The sequence below is a fragment of the Oncorhynchus masou genome, chromosome 6 (assembly GCF_036934945.1).
Source record: "Oncorhynchus masou masou isolate Uvic2021 chromosome 6, UVic_Omas_1.1, whole genome shotgun sequence".
Classification (NCBI taxonomy): domain Eukaryota; kingdom Metazoa; phylum Chordata; class Actinopteri; order Salmoniformes; family Salmonidae; genus Oncorhynchus; species Oncorhynchus masou.
The window spans coordinates 82,506,070-82,527,103 of record NC_088217.1 but is presented as its reverse complement, the minus strand read 5'-3'; the positions used below and the strand labels follow the sequence as shown (position 1 = coordinate 82,527,103).

Genomic DNA, 21,034 nt, shown 5'->3' with positions numbered 1-21,034 from the left:
AGTGGAGGTGTTATCACTATGAACAGTAGTGGAGGTGTTATCACTATGACCAGTAGTGGAGGTGTTATCACTATGACCAGTAGTAGAGGTGTTATCAATATGAACAGTAGTAGAGGTGTTATCACTATGACCAGTAGTGGAGGTGTTATCACTATGAACAGTAGTAGAGGTGTTATCACTATGACCAGTAGTAGAGGTGTTATCACTATGAACAGTAGTGGAGGTGTTATCACTATGAACAGTAGTAGAGGTGTTATCACTATGACCAGTAGTAGAGGTGTTATCACTATGAACAGTAGTGGAGGTGTTATCACTATGAACAGTACTGGAGGTGTTATCACTATGAACAGTAGCAGATGTGTTATCACTATGAACAGTAGTACAGGTGTTATCACTGTGAACAGTAGTACAGGTGTTATCACTATGAACAGTAGTAGAGGTGTTATCACTATGAACAGTAGTGGAGGTGTTATCACTATGACCAGTGGTAGAGGTGTTATCACTATGAACAGTAGTAGAGGTGTTATCACTATGACCAGTAGTAGAGGTGTTATCACTATGAACAGTAGTAGAGGTGGTATCACTCTATAGTAGTAGAGGTGTTATCACTCTATAGTAGTAGAGGTGTTATCACTATGAACAGTAGTGGAGGTCTTATCACTATGACCAGTAGTAGAGGTGTTGTCACTATGCAGAGTAGTGGAGGTGTTATCACTATGACCAGTAGTAGAGGTGTTGTCACTATGCAGAGTAGTGGAGGTGTTGTCACTATGCAGAGTAGTGGAGGTGTTATCACTATGAACAGTAGTAGAGGTGGTATCACTATGAACAGAAGTAGAGGTGTTATCACTATGAACAGTAGTAGAGGTGTTATCACTATGACCAGTAGTGGAGGTGTTATCAATATGAACAGTAGTGGAGGTGTTATCACTATGACCAGTAGAAGAGGTGTTATCACTATGACCAGTAGTAGAGGTGTTATCACTTTATAGTAGTAGAGGTGTTATCACTATGAACAGTATTGGAGGTGTTATCACTATGAACAGTAGTGGAGGTGTTATCACTATGAACAGTAGTGGAGGTGTTATCACTATGACCAGTAGAAGAGGTGTTATCACTATGACCAGTAGTAGAGGTGTTATCACTTTATAGTAGTAGAGGTGTTATAACTCTATAGTAGAAGAGGTGTTATCTCTATGAACAGTAGTGGAGGTGTTATCACTATGACCAGTAGTAGAGGTGTTGTCACTATGCACAGTAGTGGAGGTGTTATCACTATGAACAGTATTGGAGGTGTTATCACTATGAACAGTAGTGGAGGTGTTATCACTATGAACAGTAGTGGAGGTGTTATCACTATGAACAGTACTGGAGGTGTTATCACTATGAACAGTAGCAGATGTGTTATCACTATGAACAGTAGTACAGGTGTTATCACTGTGAACAGTAGTACAGGTGTTATCACTATGAACAGTAGTAGAGGTGTTATCACTATGAACAGTAGTGGAGGTGTTATCACTATGACCAGTGGTAGAGGTGTTATCACTATGAACAGTAGTAGAGGTGTTATCACTATGACCAGTAGTAGAGGTGTTATCACTATGAACAGTAGTAGAGGTGGTATCACTCTATAGTAGTAGAGGTGTTATCACTCTATAGTAGTAGAGGTGTTATCACTATGAACAGTAGTGGAGGTCTTATCACTATGACCAGTAGTAGAGGTGTTGTCACTATGCAGAGTAGTGGAGGTGTTATCACTATGACCAGTAGTAGAGGTGTTGTCACTATGCAGAGTAGTGGAGGTGTTGTCACTATGCAGAGTAGTGGAGGTGTTATCACTATGAACAGTAGTAGAGGTGGTATCACTATGAACAGAAGTAGAGGTGTTATCACTATGAACAGTAGTAGAGGTGTTATCACTATGACCAGTAGTGGAGGTGTTATCAATATGAACAGTAGTGGAGGTGTTATCACTATGAACAGTAGTGGATGTGTTATCACTATGACCAGTAGAAGAGGTGTTATCACTATGACCAGTAGTAGAGGTGTTATCACTTTATAGTAGTAGAGGTGTTATCACTATGAACAGTATTGGAGGTGTTATCACTATGAACAGTAGTGGAGGTGTTATCACTATGAACAGTAGTGGAGGTGTTATCACTATGACCAGTAGAAGAGGTGTTATCACTATGACCAGTAGTAGAGGTGTTATCACTTTATAGTAGTAGAGGTGTTATAACTCTATAGTAGAAGAGGTGTTATCTCTATGAACAGTAGTGGAGGTGTTATCACTATGACCAGTAGTAGAGGTGTTGTCACAATGCACAGTAGTGGAGGTGTTATCACTATGAACAGTATTGGAGGTGTTATCACTATGAACAGTAGTGGAGGTGTTATCACTATGAACAGTAGTGGAGGTGTTATCACTATGAACAGTAGTGGAGGTGTTATCACTATGACCAGTAGAAGAGGTGTTATCACTATGACCAGTAGTAGAGGTGTTATCACTTTATAGTAGTAGAGGTGTTATCACTCTATAGTAGAAGAGGTGTTATCTCTATGAACAGTAGTGGAGGTGTTATCACTATGACCAGTAGTAGAGGTGTTGTCACTATGCACAGTAGTGGAGGTGTTATCACTATGAACAGTAGTAGAGGTGGTATCACTATGACCAGTAGTAGAGGTGTTATCACTATGAACAGTAGTAGAGGTGTTATCACTATGACCAGTAGTGGAGGTGTTATCACTATGACCAGTAGTAGAGGTGTTATCACTATGAACAGTAGTAGATGTGTTATGAATATGAACAGTAGTAGAGTTGTTATTACTTTGAAGAGTAGTAGAGGTGTTATCACTTTGAACAGTAGTAGAGGTGTTATCACTATGAACAGTAGTGCAGGTGTTATCAATATGAACAGTAGTACATGTGCTATCACTATGAACAGTAGTACAGGTGCTATCACTATGAACAGTAGTAGAGGTGTTATTACTATGAACAGTAGTAGAGTTGTTATCACTTTGAACAGTAGTAGAGGTGTTATCACTATGAACAGTAGTGGAGGTGTTATGAATATGAACAGTAGTAGAGTTGTTATCACTTTGAACAGTAGTAGAGGTGTTATCACTATGAACAGTAGTAGAGGTGTTATCACTATGAACAGTAGTGGATGTGTTATCACTATGAACAGTAGTAGAGGTGTTATCATTATGAACAGTAGTAGAGGTGTTATCACTATGAACAGTAGTAGAGGTGTTATCACTATGAACAGTAGTGGAGGTGTTATCACTATGAACAGTCGTGGAGGTGTTATCAATATGAACAGTAGTACAGGTGTTATCACTATGAACAGTAGTGTAGGTGTTATCACTATGAACAGTCGTGGAGGTGTTATCAATATGAACAGTAGTACAGGTGTTATCACTATGAACATTAGTGTAGGTGTTATCACTATGAACAGTAGTATAGGTGTTATCACTCTATAGTAGTAGAGGTGTTATCAGTATAAACAGTAGTAGAGGTGTTATCACTATGAACAGTAGTAGAGGTGTTATCACTATGAACAGTAGTAGAGGTGTTATCACTATGAACAGTAGTGGAGGTGCTATCACTATGAACAGTAGTACAGGTGCTATCACTATGAACAGTAGTACAGGTGCTATCACTATGAACAGTAGTGGAGGTGTTATCACTATGAACAGTAGTGGAGGTGTTATCAATATGAACAGTAGTACAGGTGCTATCACTATGAACAGTAGTACAGGTGCTATCACTATGAACAGTAGTAGAGGTGTTATTACTATGAACAGTAGTAGAGGTGTTATCACTATGAACAGTAGTACAGGTGCTATCACTATGAACAGTAGTGTACGTGTTATCACTATGAACAGTCGTCGAGGTGTTATCACTATGAACAGTAGTAGAGGTGTTATCACTATGAACAGTAGTGGAGGTGTTATCTCTATGAACAGTTGTGGAGGTGTTATCAATATGAACAGTAGTAGAGGTGTTATCACTATGTACAGTAGTACAGGTGCTATCACTATGAACAGTAGTAGAGGTGTTATCACTATGAACAGTAGTAGAGGTGTTATTACTATGAACAGTAGTAGAGGTGTTATCACTATGAACAGTAGTACAGGTGCTATCACTATGTACAGTAGTACAGGTGCTATCACTATGAACAGTAGTAGAGGTGTTATCACTATGAACAGTAGTAGAGGTGTTATCAATATGAACATTAGTGGAGGTGTTATCACTATGAACAGTAGTAGAGGTGGTATTACTATGAACAGTAGTAGAGGTGTTATCAATATGAACAGTAGTACAGGTGCTATCACTATGTACAGTAGTACAGGTGCTATCACTATGAACAGTAGTAGAGGTGTTATCACTATGAACAGTAGTATAGGTGTTATCACTATGAACAGTAGTAGAGGTGTTATTACTATGAACAGTAGTAGAGGTGTTATCACTATGAACAGTAGTAGAGGTGTTATCACTATGAACAGTAGTACAGGTGCTATCACTATGAACAGTAGTACAGGTGCTATCACTCTGGTATATAAAGATGTTCTGCGTTTTTTGACACAGAAATCAACTGTACTAGTCGTTAAGGCTCTGGTCTTGATTACTGTCCGGTTATATGGTCAGGTGATGCTTCTGCAAAAGCTAAGGGGGAACCAAATATACAAATAAAAAGATGAACCCAATATTTTATATACAGCAGCTTTTAAAAGGACCAAAGATTATGATCTGCTTCGTGCTTTCATTTTTGCAAAAGAAAAAATACTGGTATCATCTCGGCCCTAATATATAGTATAATTAATTTTTATATTTGTGTCCATAATGTCCACAAGTTTCTGGTATATAGACTTTCTGGTTCAAGAGAAAATCAACAAAATAATGAAAAAAGCTAATCAACAATTACATTATTTTCACTTAACTCTGCAGCTCTGCAACTCTAAACTATTGTATTTTTTCATAACTGTCACCAGTTTGGCACCAACACATTTACAACAAAGACATAGAAAAATAATTAAAAGTGTTTGAAAAAATATAGATAAATTATATTTCATACTGAAACCCTCATATTAAACACCAATGGTATTCACTGAGCTGATGGTTTATATTTAGAATAATGTTTTACAGCTTTGTCATTCTAATTTTTTAATCATCTTATTATTTGTATATGGGGGCGGCAGTGTAGCCTAGTGGTTAGAGTGTTGGACTAGTAACCAAAAGGTTGCAAGTTCAAATCCCCGAGCTGACAAGCTACAAATCTGTCGTTCTGCCCCTGAACAGCCAGTTAACCCACTGTTCATAGGCCGTCATTGAAAATAAGAATTTGTTCATAACTGACTTGCCTAGTTAAATAAATAAAAATAAATATATATACAGTAATAGTCAAAGTTTAGACACACCTACTCATTCCAGGGTTTTTCTTTATTTTGACTATTTTCTACATTGTAGAATAATAGTAAAGACATCACAACTATAAAATAACACATATGGAATCACGTAGTAACCAAAAAAGTGTTAAACAAAATTTTATATTTGAGATTCTTCAAAGAAGCCACCTTTTGCCTTGATGACAGCTTTGCACACTCTTGGCATCCACAGTGATCAGCGAGACAATTATTCCCAGACTCAGAAGACATCCCTTAGGCTTCATGTCGGAAATGACTCTGAGACCTCGGATTAAGAATGATTTACAGCTTTGATTACAGAGGACAGAGGACTGAGTGCTGCCAAACACGAATGGATAAACACCGGATGGCACTGCAATAGAAATGTTTTAATTTACTCGCTCTGCAATGAGTAAATAATAATAATGAAAAGCATATGACCCGGAAATAAGGAGTTACTGACAACAACAATAACAACAACAACAGCAGTGAAAACAGAGAAGAGCAATAGGCTCTTTAAAACAGATGCATCATGGCACGTCTCCAAGAACGTGTCAATCTGCCTTCCTGCTGAGAGCAACCAGACCAAAACACATCCTATTCAATTACCAACACCTGTCCTACCAACACCCCTAATTCACTTCACTAGGGTAGGGCGCAGCATTCGGAATTTTTGATGAAAAGCATGCCCAGATTAAACGGTCTGCTACTCAGTCCCATTATATAGGATATGCATATAATTAGTAGATTTGGATAGAAAACACTCTATAGTTTCCAAAACGGTTAAAATAATGTATGTGAGTATAACAGAACTGATATGGCAGGTGAAAACCTGAGGAAAATCCAACCAGGAAGTACTATTATTTTAAAAGGCTGTTTTGTAGACAGACTCAGGACCCAGTTCGAGAGCTCTGTGCCTTCCTCTACATGTGACCAGTCTTTAGTCTTTCAGGCTGTTACTCTGAAAAATGAGGTTGATACAGCAGTTTCAATCAGTGGCCAGTGGAAATTTCCATTCATCAGCCATGCGCCCTGATTGGGAACGTGCCTTTCTTGTTTCTCCTTTCCTATTGACGAAGATTTTGTCTGGTTTAAATATTATTGATTATTTATGACAAAAACAACCAGAGGATTGATTTTAAACATCGTTTGGCATGTTTCTACTAACCTTTATTGTACTTTTTAAAAACTTTTCGTCCTGGAATTAGTGCAAGCGTCTTCTGCATTCGTATTACTGGACAAAACGCGCAAACAAAAAGGAGGTTTTTGCTCATAAAGAGGGACATTATCGAAGAAAATGAACATTTATTGTCTGACATGGAGACCTGGGAGTGCCACCAGATGAAGATCATCAAAGGTATGTGATTCATTTTAATGCTATTTCTGACTTTTGTGACACTCCTTGGCTGGAAAAATGGCTGGATGCGTTTCTGTGGCTAGCTAACATAATCGCAAAGTGTGCTTTCGCCGTAAAGCATTAAGGAGAAGTTGATCTATTTTTCCTGAAAACACTTGTATAGTTAATCAATGTTTATGATGAGTATTTCTGTCATTTTATGTGGCTCTCTGCACTTTCACCGGATGTTTGTTTGAGACAATGCATTTCTGACCACAAAGCGCCAATGTAAACTCAGATTTTTGGATATAAATATGAACTTTACCAAACAAACCATACATGTATTGTGTAACATGAAGTCCCATGAGTGTCATCTGATGAAGATTATCAAAGGTTAGTGATTAATTTGATCTATATTTTTGCTTTTTGTGAATCCTCTCTTTGGCTGGAAAAATGGCTGTGTTATTCTGTGAATAGGCACTCATCTAACATAATCTTTTGGTTTGCTTTCGTCGTAAAGCCTTTTTGAAATCGGACACTGCGGCTGGATATACAATAAGTGTATATTTAAAATGGTGTAAAATACATGTATGTTTGAGGAATTTTAATTATGGGATTTCTGTTGTTTTGAATTTGGTGCCCTGCAGTTTCACTGGCTGTTGACGAGGTGGGACGCTACCGTGGTTAAGGTTAACTATTCCCCCTGTGGACAGTGAGGGCCAGACACCCAGAGTTAAAGAGAGCCGGGGTACGAGGGTTCACAGCTGCTATTTTCCAGTCTCCACGCAGCCCACTCACACATCAACCAATCGGGTGACAGTCTTTGATTATCCAAGGGATTCTAGACGGACCAATTGCGAGACGCCTGTGGGAGCCTTCTTCTTTGGCTCCTCAATTTGGCCGAGGAGAGAGAACGACGGGCCTCCACTAGGGAGTCGACGTCCGGCACACAGCAGATTCAGAATCCAACAACTGAGCCGGGTCCAAGCTCTCAGCTGCAAAAGCAACCTGTTTCCTCCCCACTCCCTGCCTTATTTACTTATCAGATTCACATGACTGCAATACAATTCTCACATTGTTCTCTGGGGCTTGCTGTTGGAACAACAAAAGTCAGTCAAACGTCTACATTTTCCTTCAACAGGCTGCCAAAATGTATTTCTCCGAACCCTCTGTCAATTCGTAGACCAGGACTCTCAAACCCTGTTCCTGGTGAGCAACCCCCTGTAGGTTTTCTACCTATAGGACGGTAGCTTTCCAGGAACGGGGTTGGAGAGCCCTGACCTAGACACTAACCTGTGATTTTTAGTGTGGTACAAAACAATAATGATAATGCAACAACATGGCTCCCGAGTGGTGCAGCGGTCTAAGGCACCGTTCTCAGTGCCAGAGGTGTCAATACAGTTCCTGTTTCAAATCCAGCTGTGATTGGGAGTCCCATAGGGTGGCGCACAATTGGCCCAGCGTCGTCCGGGTTTGGCCGTCACTGTAAATAAGAATTTGTTCTTAACTAACTTGCCAAGTTTAATAAATTAAAATGTTAAAAAAGGCTGTTGCTACTCTACCACAGGATGTCTGTTTCCTACCACCTTTGCCACCACTTCCAACCACAGCGGTGTCTGCTTGGTCCCGCGCCACAACTCTTTTATCGCCCCCAACTCGGGGGTTTGAAAATAATCACAGTTCCATTTCTCGTCTGTATTTCCCTGACTGCTTCCAGATGGTAACTTTAATTCTCAATGATCAAAAGGGGATCATGAGGAAAAGCATGTTGAATACCAACCATGCTGTTGAGCACAGATATGTGCTTCTTTAGTAGTCTGTAGTCAGGTCTGGCATCGCTGTTTCAACGGCACCCCTTGGCCTAATACCCCTTCACTATGTACACATGCAGTGAACAAGAGAAGTTGACAAGTGAACTTATACGTGAACATTACTGGCCCTGTCATCGTCTATCCAAATCGAACACGGCTTGTTTCTGATTCTGATCAAACTGCAACCTCACTTCAAACACGGACACAGCAAGCAAATAAATAATATATCATGTTTTCCACTGATCTGAACTCTGGACTGTTGAGGTGGTAAAATCAGACTCTCTGTTATGACGCTCAGTAAGACAATATGCAGCTCAGAGGACCAGTTCTCTCTCTACCCAGAAAACCATCAGATGTATTTCTAATGTTCACAATTCTCCATCAATCAACTGAAAACATGAGGCTGAAAATGGATGAAGACAGGGGCCGTTTTCTTTATCCTGCCATATTATACTTCTGTGTGTCTTTTATCCAATTGTCTATTATTCTCTATAGTATTATCATTATCACTGCATTGTTGGGAAAGAGCTCTCTAGGAAGAAATTCACAGTACTGTTTTACACCGGTTGTATCCTGTGCACGTGGCGAATAAACGTTGAAACTTGAAACATATTCAACACGCTGTATATGACGCATATCACTCGAAGACTGGCAGTGGAGACAAGCTAAGACGGAACAGACAGGTTAGTGGGTTAAACAGATTCTATGGAACAGAGACGGAGTGAGGGAAAAGGAGGGAACAAAAGGAAGGATTTTCATTTTTACCACGTTGGGCTTTACTTGATGCCGTTTTGCTTGCGTCGGTTCCAGAAATCAAGCCTGAACAGTTTAAGTTGAATGCAGATCATGTCCTCTGAACACAAAGGTAGGACACGTGACTGGAGACAAAGTACTGTAATTCTTACAAAGCTGCCCTTGGAAACTCTACACAGAATACCAGAGGGAAATGCCTGACACCTTCCCATGGACCTAGTTTTACCCTACAGATGTAGGATCTTAATTTGATCACTCTTTTTTTATGTTTTAACCTTTATTTAACCAGGCAAGTCAGTTCAGAACAAAGTCCTATCGAAAAATGTATCAACCCATACAAAAAATGCCCAATAATTATAATCCACATAATATTTCACATTTCCTGTTGCTGCAGGATTATTTTCTGGCTCAAAATAAGTTCCTAAATCAGTCCTCACTGATCCAAGGTCAGTTTAGCATTTTCCCATCTAATTTGTAAGGTTAGGATATGATGAGAGTAAGCTGATTTTAGATCAGAGCCTCAGTTCAGGTTCCCTTCCTACAGGCTGTGGCTGGTGACCTAAAGAAGCCCATTGTCTTTGGTGTCACCCGTTTGGCCCATTGACCCCATGAGAATGGGCCGTTTTCTCTGTCCTCAAGGGCTTCCCAATAAAACGGATGCTGATGGCTGTCACGCTCTTCACATTACCATGGCAACCACTCAATGGCAACCATGGCAACCACTCCAACCTTACTCTACCACACACACAAACAGATGGTAATGACTGGAGCAGAATCAGTGGAATGGTATCAAATACATCAAACACATGGTTTCTATGGTTTCCAGGTGTTTGATGCCATTCCATTAGCTCCGTTCCGGCCATTATGAGCCATTCTCCCCTCAGCAGCCTCCAATAATGAGTAGTGTGTTAAACAGAAGAAGAACCGCTCCGTATTAGCAGCAGCATGGGTTAGTGATAGCCAGGAACCTTGGGACGTCCCGACCTTAACCCCTAATTCCTAACCTTAACATTTACCCTAATCTTAACCGTAACCCTTACCTAACACTAACCCTTACCTGAACTGTTTTATATTTCAAGTTCAATGGGGTGATGTCAGAGTTGGGACGTCCAAAAGTATCCCACTTAGACTTTTTCCCAGCAGCATTCTGGAGTTTCAAAGGGAAAGACGCACCACTGGTTCCACAGGAATGTCCGATCAGCTGACAGAGCCGAGCGGGAGCCAAACACACATCTGGGGACTGTAAAACCCATCGGGACCTAAGCCTCTCTCTCCCTCTAGTCTTCATCTCATCTGTGGGTGCTCTCTCTGTGTATTCAGGAACACCACTCCACACTTCACTCAGCTGACCTGGTCTAGTGGTGAAGACCCTTGGGCAGCAGAGACAGAGAGACAGAGCAGGAGGGAGGGAGGGAGGAAAAGAGGAAGAGAAAGAGAGAAAGAAAGAGAGACAGAGAGAAGGAGAGTGATACACAGAGACAGCAAGAGAGAGACAGCCCAAGAAAGAGAGGAGAGAGAGTAAGAGGGAGGGAGCGAAAGAAAGAGAGCTAGACCTGTTAGCCCCATCAGACAACTGTATGAGGATGAGATGGCTGTGAGGTCTCCTGTCCCACTCTGACAGCAGCAGTGGAATCAATGCACCCTCCAACTCACTCCTGATCCTTTGTCTTTCACTCACTTTGTTCCCAAGCTCTCCCCTCCCCTCCGCTCTCCGCTCCATTCCTCCCTCCTTCACCTCTCCCCTCCCCTCTGTTCTCCTCTCCATTCCTCTCTCCTTCACCTCCCCCCTCCCCTCTGTTCTCCTCTCCATTCCTCTCTCCTTCACCTCTCCCCTCCCCTCCGCTCTCCTCTCCATTCCTCCCTCCTTCACCTCTCCCCTCCCCTCCGCTCTCCGCTCCATTCCTCTCTCCTTCACCTCCCCCCTCCCCTCTGTTCTCCTCTCCATTCCTCTCCCCTCCCCTTCACCTCTCCACCCTCCCCTCCGCCTCCCATCTGCTCCTCTCCATTCCTCCCTCCTTCACCTCTCCCCTCCCCTCCCCTCCGCCTCTCCGCTCCATCCCTCCTCCTCCTCTCCTTCACCCCTCCTTCCCTCTCCCCTCTGCTCTCCTCTCCATTCCTCCCTCCTTCACCTCTCCCCTCCTTCACCTCCCTCTCCGCTCTCCGCTCCATTCCTCTCCCTTCATTCCTCCCATCCTTCACCCATTCCTCCCTCCCTCTCCGCTCTCCCATCTCCATTCCTCCCTCCTTCACCTCTCCCCTCCCCTCTGTTCTCCGCTCCATTCCTCTCTCCTTCACCTCTCCCCTCCCATCTGCTCTCATCTCCATTCCTCCCTCCTTCACCTCTCCCCTCCCCTCTGTTCTCCTCTCCATTCCTCCCTCCTTCACCTCCCCCCCCTCTGCTCTCCTCTCCATTCCTCCCTCCTTCACCTCTCCCCTCCCCTCTGTTCTCCTCTCCATTCCTCCCTCCTTCACCTCTCCCCTCCCCTCTGCTCTCCTCTCCATTCCTCCCTCCTTCACCTCTCCCCTCCCCCCATCTGCTCTCCTCTCCATTCCTCCCTCCTATACCTCTCCCCTCTGCTCTCCTCTCCATTCTTCCCTCCTTCACCTCTACCCTCCCCTCTGATCTCCTCTCCATTCCTCCCTCCTTCACTTCTCCCCTCCACTCTGCTCTCCTCTCCATTCCTCCCTCCTTCACTTCTCCCCTCCACTCTGCTCTCCTCTCCATTCCTCCCTCCTTCACTTCTCCCCTCCACTCTGCTCTCCTCTCCATTCCTCCCTCCTTCACCTCTCCCCTCCACTCTGCTCTCCCCTCTCCTCTCCCTGTATGTGCTGTTCATCTGGCCTTGTCCGATGTGATTTATCCCATCACAAACACTACTCCACTCCCAGCAGCCTAAATACCTGCCCTGCAAAGGTCAGCGCCTCTGCCAATACTCCCGTTGTCCTGCCCATGTTATGATCTGATCGATGTGTGTGTGTGCCTGGCCTTTTCCAGCATTCCTTCACACATAGACGCTCTCTTTACAGGCCAAGGCTACAGGAGTCACCCTGAGTTATTTGGTCGTAGCTCTCAGTCTCCAGAGGGGGGAAACCAATGGTGATCACGATGACCTCAGCAGTTCACAGTTCACACACCTATCGATATAACGCAATGTAATCCCTACTGCCTCTGATCAGGAGACTCACTATGTCTGAGTGTTGGAGTGTGTCCGTCTGTCCGTAAATATAAAAAACAACCTGTGTAGTCAGGTTTGCTTAATATAAGGAATTTGATGTGTCATGACATTGGCCTGGGGTGTCAGGATTTGGCCAGGGTTGTTCTGGTTTTTGGTCACTAGATGCCCCCATTGTGCTTTTTGACCTTTTGTTTTCCCTTTATTTGTTCCCCGTTATTATTTGCACCTGTGCCTAATTCTGTTTTATTTTTTTGAGTATCTTTTGAGGCTTTTTTCAAATACGCTGATACCTACCACAGTGCTTGTGGAACTTTAGCCCCTTTGTTTACCTGATTGTATTTAAACCCTAGTTTTCCTCAGTTCTTTGCTCTGATTGTATTTAAACCCTTAGTTTTCCTCAGTTCTTTGCTCTGTGTTTGTATGTTAGCACCCAGCCCTAGTATGCTGTGAACATTTGTTGCTGCCGTTGGACTCTCTTGTGGAATTCTGTTTTTGTTCTTGTTTATTTATTTTTGAGTATCTTTTGAGGCTTTTTCCTGCTATACCTACCACCTTGTGGATTTAGCTTTTTGTCTTGGAGGATTACCTTTGTTCTCGTGGAATTCCTTTTGAGGTTGTGGAGTTATAGTTTGCCTGAAGGACTTCCCTTTTTACTTTATTAAATACACCGTCTCAAGTACTGCTGTGTCTGCCTCATCTTCTGGGTTCTGCCGACTATTCGTGGCTCAGTTGGTTAAGTGACTGTTTCTCACTCCGGAGACCCGGGTTTGTAACCGGGTCCTGACATGGGGGTAGGTTTATGACAGTCATAAATACCTCTTCCCCCCCTTTTCCCTCTATCTACCCTACTGATGTTACATTTGCAAAACCACACACTTTTTATGGATATCTTTAAGAAATCTTCTCCACTCTTCCATAAAGTTGGTTAATATAGAGATTCTGGGAACATCAGAAGGTGGGGAAATAAACTATATATATTCTGGTAATACAGTTTTATATCTTTATGTTTGAAGCCAATTGAACATATGCGGCACTGGGACTTAATGTATATGATGTCAGTTCAAATGGTTGTCATCTGAGACATTTTCATCAATGATAAGATGAGATAAACTCTACAGTGGAAAGTCAACACATCCGAGTTATCGGATTCATAAGATACATGGAATTGTTGTTTAATTTAAATGTTTGAATATGAAATTATTAGTTAGGTATTTAGTAAATACATAATTAAACCCAATTTGTGACGGGGTGAAATGTGGATTTAAGCTTCTAAAATGTGAGATTTGGGTTTTCATAAGTTTAGGGAGAAATTATTTTATAGAATAGCTCTGCTTTACAATCAGTGGCCCGAGACCAGTCTAAGGGACTTTGTGAAGGGACAAGGGCTTATAAAATTGTTCAAATACGCCCTCTCTCTCCCTTCCTATATAAAGCCTTGACAACAATTTACAGTGCCTTGAGAAAGTATTCGAGACCCCTATTATACAGTTGAACTTTGCGATATCCTTTTGCCACATTTCAGGCTTCAAACATAAAGATATAAAACTGTATTATTATTAAGAATATGACTCCACATATCTGCATAACTTTCAAGCTATTTTATTGTGAAGAATCAACAAGTGGGACACAATTACAAGCCTGAAGTGGAAACAAATTAAATATATTTGGTCTCACATTTATTGGATATTTCAAACTTTTTTATTTCAACAAATCAAAAACTGAAAAATTAACAGCTGTGAATCTTTCTGCGTGAGCAAAATTATTCATTCAATGTCATCTTGGTAAGCAACTCCAGTGTATATTTGGCTTTGTGTTTTAGGTTATTGTCCTGCTGAAAGGTGAATTTGTCTCCCAGTGTCTGTTAAAAAGCACACTGAACCAGGTTTTGTGCTTAGCTCTATTCTGTTTATTTTTATCCTAAAAAACTCCCTAGTCCTTGCCGATGACAAGCATACCCATAACATGATGCAGCCAACACCATGAGGTGTTGTGTTGGATTTGCCCCAAACATAATGCTTTGTATTCAGGACATAACGTTCATTTCTTTGCCACATTTTTTCGCAGTTTTACTTTAGTGCCTTATTGCAAACATTAAACAAATATTTTTTATTTAGGCTTCCTTCTTTTCACTCTGTCATTTAGGTTGATATTGTGGAGTAACTTTAATGTTGTTGATCCATCCTCAGTTTTCTACTATCACAGCCATTAAACTCTAACTGTTTTAATTCACCGTTGGCCTCCTGCTGTACCTTTGTAGTGACTGGGTGTATTGACGCACCATTCAAAGTGTAATTAATAACTTCATCATGCTCAAAGGGATATTCAATGTCTGCCTTTTTTTACCCATCTACCAATAGGTGCCTTTATTTGCATTGGAAAACCTCCCTGGTCTTTGTGGTTGAATCTGTGTATGAAATTCACTGCTCGACTAAGGGACCTTAGATATTATTGCACACAGAGTGAGTCTATGCAACTTATTATGTGACTTGTTATGCTCATTTTTACTCCTGAACTTATTTAGGCTTGCCATAACAAATGGGTTGAATCCTTATTGACTCAAGGCACTTCAACTTTTCATTTGTAAAAAATAAAATAAAAAATAACATAATTCCAATTTGACATTATGGGGTATTGTGTGTAGGTCAGTGAAACAAAATCTCAATCTTCAGGCTGTAACACAACAAAATGTGGAAAAAGGGGTGTGAATACTTTCAGAAAGGCACTGTAATTAAATGCACTATGAATACATCTATTCAGTGGGTGTTATATCCTGATGAGCTCCTAAAGAACCAGATACAGCAGCTGCAGTGGAACGGAACAGGGCTTCTCTGCTCCCGGCAGTAGGGCTGATCTGCTAGGGATAGACTGCTACTGTCCCGTATTTGGTAGTGTGCTCAAATCACAGCCACTGCAGCTGTGTGATCCCAGGGCACATTCCCCTAAACCTTATAAACACTTCTTATACAACGCCATTAGCAGAGAGAAGGAAGGAAGGAAGGAAATAAGGAAGGAAGGATGGAAGGAAGGAAGGAAATAAGGAAGGAAGGAAGGAAGGAAGGAAGGAAGGAAGGAAGGAAGGAAGGAAGGAAGGAAGGAAGGAAGGAAGGAAGGAAGGAAGGAAGGAAGGAAGGAAGGAAGGAAGGATGGACGGAGAGAGAGAGAGAGAGAGAGAGAGAGAGAGAGAGAGAGAGAGAGAGAAAAAAAAAAACCTGGCTCCCTGTAGAGGAAAGCCTGTGCAACCACAGCACCACAGCAGAACCCGAGACAGAGCTGCATTTCCTGACAAAATGTCAGAAATATAAAACAATTAGAGAGTGTCATTTCCCCTCATTTGAAACCCTTATTCAAGGTTTCAAAGGCCTCTCTGATGAGAATAGGCTTCCCATCCTGTTGGGGGAGGATGCCGAGAGCTGTAGATTGGCAGCGCACTACATTGCTGCCTGCCATAAGATGAGGGACCGTGTCTGACAGACCAACCAACATGTCCTCTATATTGTTATTGTTCAATAGTTATTTTGACCCTTGGTTATTGTTGTTACTGTTGTCCTGTTGACAATATTGATTACTATTATTTTAATATTGTAAATATCCAAAGTAAGCTTTGGCAAGATGTACATTGTTACGTCATGCCAATAAAGCAAATTTAATTGGAGAGAGAGAGAGAGAGAGAGAGAGAGAAACCTACTAATTTATGAGCTAGAGCAGTCAAACAATGTGCTTTTGTCCAATAGGTTGACATTAATTGCCTAAACTATACAGATTTAAATCTAATTTCATTATGTGCATTGTTTGTTGAAAATGTAAATGTTCCTCCCCTAATAATCAGAGTGACCCTTTATAATACACAGCCACTTGTCAGTCTGAGGCGAGGGTTGATGTGCAATATTCTGATTTTATATGTGTTTATGTTTTGTGTTTTATAACTCAAATGTATAAAGTCCAACAGCAATATGTGCAATGAATTGTATGTGTAATGTCCGAGCCTCTGTTCTGAAACGTGTCTATATGTCCTTCCTGTTGTTTTTAAATGTCTGATGTACATATGTTGTCCTTTGGTACATAATGTTACAGTATATGTTCACCTGCCCAGGGACTAAGTATGTAAATGAGTTGTTTGCTAAATCTGGAGCAACAAGTTTTTGTTGCACGCTGTCCCTGTCCAAATAAACGTCAGAAAATAAATAAATAAATGACATCACCAGGTGTTATTTGTTTTAAACTAGCAAAGAACACTGTTATAACAATGTCAGAGACTCAATCTCCACTTTTTATTGTCGAGTCAATCTCTGCCAATTTACTACAACTGACTACACCCGAATCACCTCTTCACCCTGAACAAGGCAAGGTCACCACCCTTAGCTCACACATCACATACAATAGGTCTCGGCTTAGAAGTTGAATTCCAAATGATTTCATCCACCCCTCCCTGGAATGGCTGAGCGGTTTAAGACAGACCACACCGGGTACTGTGGTTCCACCCTTTAGGGGGAGAGTGACCCTCTGGGCAGGGTAGAGCGACAACGCGCTGCCCAGGCCTTTTTCTGGCCCTCTCTCTCAGGCTGCACAGCAGACACACAGGAATGCTCCCACAATGAACCTCAGAGACGACAGAAACAACCTGCTGCTGTATCTAATCCTTGTATAGGAAGAGAGGGAGGAAGAGAGGGGAAAGAGAGAGAGCAAAAGAGGGGGGAAAGAGAGAGAGGAAGAGAGGGGGGACAGAATAGAGTCGTCCTCAGGGTCCAGGCTCAGATCTATGGGCCAGGAAGTGAAGGTAAAGCTAGGATGCTGCATGGGGCTTTAGGGAACCCATTAAGGAGCCCAGAGCCACACAGTCATGTCTAATGGACACAGGGCCTACTGACTTTACAAGGACAGGCCATCAGGCTGCACATATCCTGACTGCTGGAGGTATGTTTTCAATGGGTTAATCTGTGTTCAACAGCCTCTCTCTCTCTCTCTCTGTCTCAAATGATATGAATGTGAATAATATGAATAATATTTGAATGCTAAGCGAAGGATTTAGCATATGACCATATCAGGAGATGACAAAACCATGACATAACCATCCACATACATTATGTGGTATTAACTAACTAGACTGGAGATGACATAATCCACATAGACTGACTGAGATGACATAACCATCCACATACATTATGTGGTATTAACTAACTAGACTGGAGATGACATCACCATCCTAATACACGATGTGGTATTAACTAACTAGACTGGAGATGACATCACCATCTTAATACATGATGTGGTATTAACTAACTAGACTGGAGATGACATCACCATCCTAATACATGATGTGGTATTAACTAACTAGACTGGAGATGACATCACCATCCTAATACACGATGTGGTATTAACTGACTAGACTGGAGATGACATCACCATCCTAATACATGATGTGGTATTAACTAACTAGACTGGAGATGACATCACCATCCTAATACACGATGTGGTATTAACTGACTAGACTGGAGATGACATCACCATCCTAATACATGATGTGGTATTAACTGACTAGACTGGAAGTAAAGCTACTGGGTCAGTTCTCTCAGAGATAACACCTCTGACATCACCATCCTAATACACGATGTGGTATTAACTAACTAGACTGGAAGTAAAGCTACTGGGTCAGTTCTCTCAGAGATAACACCTCTGACATCACCATCCTAAAACATGATGTGATATTAACTGACTAGACTGGAAGTAAAGCTACTGGGTCAGTTCTCTCAGAGATAACACCTCTGACATCACCATCCTAATACACGATGTGGTATTAACTAACTAGACTGGAGATGACATCACCATCCTAATACACGATGTGGTATTAACTAACTAGACTGGAGGTGACATCACCATCCTAATACATGATGTGGTATTAACTAACTAGACTTTAGATGACATCACCATCCTAATACATGATGTGATATTAACTAACTAGACTGGAAGTAAAGCTACTGGGGCAGTTCTCAAAGAGTTAACACCTCTGACATCACCATCCTAATACATGATGTGATATTAACTAACTAGACTGGAGATGACATCACCATCCTAATACACGATGTGGTATTAACTAACTAGACTGGAAGTAAAGCTACTGGGTCAGTTCTCTCAGAGATAACACCTCTGACATCACCATCCTAATACATGATGTGATATTAACTAACTAGACTGGAAGTAAAGCTACTGGGGCAGTTCTCTCAGAGTTAACACCTCTGACATCACCATCCTAATACATGATGTGGTATTAACTAACTATACTGGAGATGACATCACCATCCTAATACATGATGTGATGTTAACTAACTAGACTGGAGGTGACATCACCATCCTAATACATGATGTGGTATTAACTAACTAGACTGGAAGTAAAGCTACTGGGTCAGTTCTCTCAGAGTTAACACCTCTGACATCACCATCCTAATACATGATGTGGTATTAACTAACTAGACTGGAGATGACATCACCATCCTAATACATGATGTGATATTAACTAACTAGACTGGAGATGACATCACCATCCTAATACATGATGTGGTATTAACTAACTAGACTGGAGATGACATCACCATCCTAATACACGATGTGGTATTAACTAACTAGACTGGAGATGACATCACCATCCTAATACATGATGTGGTATTAACTAACTAGACTGGAAGTAAAGCTACTGGGTCAGTTCTCTCAGAGTTAACACCTCTGACATCACCATCCTAATACACGATGTGGTATTAACTAACTGGACTTTAGATGACATCACCATCCTAATACATGATGTGGTATTAACTAACTAGACTGGAAGTAAAGCTACTGGGTCAGTTCTCTCAGAGTTAACACCTCTGACATCACCATCCTAATACACGATGTGGTATTAACTAACTAGACTTTAGATGACATCACCATCCTAATACATGATGTGGTATTAACTAACTAGACTGGAAGTAAAGCTACTGGGGCAGTTCTCTCAGAGTTAACACCTCTGACATCACCATCCTAATACATGATGTGATATTAACTAACTAGACTGGAGATGACATCACCATCCTAATACACGATGTGGTATTAACTAACTAGACTGGAGATGACATCACCATCCTAATACATGATGTGGTATTAACTAACTAGACTGGAGATGACATCACCATCCTAATACATGATGTGGTATTAACTAACTAGACTGGAAGTAAAGCTACTGGGTCAGTTCTCTCAGAGTTAACACCTCTGACATCACCATCCTAATACACGATGTGGTATTAACTAACTAGACTTTAGATGACATCACCATCCTAATACATGATGTGGTATTAACGAACTAGACTGGAAGTAAAGCTACTGGGTCAGTTCTCTCAGAGTTAACACCTCTGACATCACCATCCTAATACACGATGTGGTATTAACTAACTAGACTTTAGATGACATCACCATCCTAATACATGATGTGGTATTAACTAACTAGACTGGAAGTAAAGCTACTGGGTCAGTTCTCTCAGAGTTAACACCTCTGACATCACCATCCTAATACATGATGTGATGTTAACTAACTAGACTGGAGATGACATCACCATCCTAATACATGATGTGGTATTAACTAACTAGACTGGAAGTAAAGCTACTGGGTCAGTTCTCTCAGAGTTAACACATCTGACATCACAATCCTAATACACGATGTGGTATTAACTAACTAGACTGGAGATGACATCACCATCCTAATACATGATGTGGTATTAACTAACTAGACTGGAAGTAAAGCTACTGGGTCAGTTCTCTCAGAGTTAACACCTCTGACAAGCCCTGGGTTTCTACTGGACAGACTGTCTGTTTCACATGTCCTTTTCTCTTTGGAAAAATAAGTGCCTCATCATCACGAGATTTAGGATTATTCCAGCATGATCTTTTTCAGGGAATTTCTCAGTGAAGAAAGGTTAAAAAAAGTCCCAATGAACACTGAACAATTTGAGCTGATCATTTTAACCATATAGCCTTCAGAACAACCCAGACACGTGCAAAGAATCTCGCCCCGTTCCCTCGACACCCTTGCCAGAATACACAAACTCACCGGAGGAGAAAAATGCAGACATTGAAAGCACCAAATAGTCAGGTGGTACCAGGTCTAGAGAATGAGAATACACTCCTGGTAAACACCCAGTTCGCAAAACCCCTCCAAATCATCATCATAATATCAGCCAAATGAATCCTGACAGACCACACCTTCCTCCAGGAAACCTATAGGATGTCCTTACCTTGCTCAGTGTGTGTCTGTTGAGGGGAACTATCACCGGAGTTACAGAAGTGTGATACAGACCCCTGAACAGAAGTAAACAGCATGGACTAGGCTTTTATGTGCAGGTGGGTGGAGCTACTGGCAGGGAGACTTGGCTTTTATGTGCAGGTGGGTGGAGCTCCTGGGGAGGAGACTAGGCTTTTATGTTCAGGTGGGTGGAGCTACTGGGGAGGAAACTAAGCTTTTATGTTCAGGTGGGTGGAGCTATGTTCTGGGTGGAGGGGGAGACTGGGTGGAGCTTTCCTGGGGAGGAGAC

At 41.6% G+C, this 21,034-nt stretch overlaps 1 protein-coding gene across 1 annotated transcript in view; it reads right to left on the bottom strand.

The window, feature by feature from the left end:
- LOC135542796 (collagen alpha-1(VIII) chain-like) overlaps positions 1-20,820 on the bottom strand; it is a 37,114-nt gene extending 16,294 nt beyond the window's left edge. Inside the window, exon 1 of the mRNA XM_064970001.1 lies at positions 20,738-20,820. The gene's annotated coding sequence lies outside the window, so the exon portion shown is untranslated. The remainder of the gene's footprint in view (positions 1-20,737) is intronic.
- Positions 20,821-21,034: the final 214 nt, after the last annotated feature.